Below are 2016 nucleotides of genomic sequence, written 5' to 3'. Positions count from 1 at the left end.
AAAAAAAACGCTTACATAAACTATACAAAAATAAAAACGAGCAAGTACAAATATATTGTCAAATAAACAACCCCCAAAATCTTTTATATTACACTTTGACAGAATATACAAATATATATGTATACATTTTATATATGTGCGTGTGTGCGTGTACTTTTTTTTTTTCTTTCTAGCAATTTTATATATTTCATTATCAAACATAAAAAGTATAAAAACAGTCAATCCATTTAGTAAGTCACCCATTTTTATAGATCATTTGGTATAGTATACTACTATTGTTCTATATGTTAAAACTATTTATTTATAAATAAATATTACTCCTTCTCTTCATATTATTGTAGCTATATTTTGATACATACCATTCTTTTTTATGCATCTTTTGATATCACAAAATCGTATATATATATATATATATATATATATATATATATATATATATATATATATATATAAACATGAGAACACGCAACATGTGGGAACACATATACATTTTTTTTTTTATATTCTCATATATATGTATATATATATATATATATATATATACATTTTTTTTTTTTTTTCTCTCATTTAAATAATCCTCATTATTATCTCCACAAACACAATATAAGTAAGCAGTAATTAAGAAAAATGGCTTTTTTTTTTTTTTCTTTTTTTTTTTTTTTTTCTAAAATAAACAATTAAATTAATTTATTTTAATGAATTTTATTTATTTTATTTTATTTTATTTTGTTTTGTTTTGTTTTATTTTATTTTAATTTTTTTTTTTTTTTTTTACACACCTCTATTTTGTTGATTAGAGTACTTTGAAAATCCGCTTTTCTTTATTTTTCCTATGCCACTTTTGTTTTTCATGTCGATTCTTTTTCTGTCCGATATAGCCATTGTTCTGATGCTCGTACTTATATGTATATTTTTATTAAGGGGGAAAAAAAAAAAAAAAAAACTCTGTAAGTTTATATATATCTTCTTAGTTAAGGTATATTAAGTTATTTATTTTTTAACTTCTGTATTCTTCTTTTTTTCTGATTCCTCGCTTATATTAATATAATGTATTATAATATATATATATATATATCCTTCGGTTTTCTTCTCTTCTGAAAGCTGGTATGTACATGTACATATAAAGTAAATGTATATATGTTATAAACAAATATATATTTTTTTTTTTTTTTTTTTTTTTTGCTTTTTTTTTTGTATTTAAGCAGTTCAGTGATATAAGTTAATGTATACGCTTTTTTAAAAATATGGTACGGAGATGAAAATTTTATTTATATGCATAAATTAATACAGTAGTAAATATAAATATATATTGCTACATGTATATGACAACTTACATAAATAATTTGTGTTGATACAATTGATATATATATGTATATATTATATTTATATATATAAGTGCTTGTACTTTATGCACGGCTTGAGCACATGAGTCACTTTTAAATATACTTTTTATATATTATATTTAATTACAAAACAAAAGTAACTTATTTTTTATCTTTTATTTTTTTACAATATTAAAATAGTTAAAATTTCGTAAAATTAAGTACTATTTTATGTATATATAAACAAGTATAATAATGTATGTGTTTAATATATACGTAAATAAACAAAAAACATGATTTTTATTACTTAAAGTTTTATTTACGTAAAAATGAGTAAATGCGAGAGTGATCGAAAAAAAATAATTAAATACAATTTTATAAAAATGTTATAAAAATGTGATAAAAATATGATAAAAATGTGATAAAAATATGATAAAAATATAATAAAAACATAATTAACATATTTTTAAATTATAATAAAATGTTTTAAAATATTATTAAAATATTTTGCAATAAAATTAAAAAAAAAAAAAAAAAAAAAAAATTAAAATTAAAATGTACTTTTTGTATACAATTATGTGAATATATATTTCATGTTCATGTTAATATGAATGCTAATGTTAATATTTACGTTAATATTTATATTAATGTTCATATATTTATGTTTATATATATTTTTTTTTTTTTTTTTTTT

At 17.9% G+C, this 2016-nt stretch overlaps 1 long non-coding RNA gene across 1 annotated transcript; it reads right to left on the bottom strand.

Moving 5' to 3' along the window:
* Positions 1 to 734: 734 nt before the first annotated feature.
* On the bottom strand, positions 735 to 1789 carry LOC111535150. The gene is made up of 2 exons (XR_002729334.3): positions 1335 to 1789; positions 735 to 1101 (listed from the first exon to the last, which is right to left on the bottom strand). It is a non-coding gene; the product is annotated as an uncharacterized LOC111535150 (long non-coding RNA).
* Positions 1790 to 2016: the final 227 nt, after the last annotated feature.

Source organism: Piliocolobus tephrosceles, unplaced genomic scaffold (genome assembly GCF_002776525.5).
Source record: "Piliocolobus tephrosceles isolate RC106 unplaced genomic scaffold, ASM277652v3 unscaffolded_25249, whole genome shotgun sequence".
NCBI classification, from domain to species: domain Eukaryota; kingdom Metazoa; phylum Chordata; class Mammalia; order Primates; family Cercopithecidae; genus Piliocolobus; species Piliocolobus tephrosceles.
The sequence above is the reverse complement of the archived record's forward strand: the minus strand, read 5'-3'. Positions and strand labels throughout refer to the sequence as shown.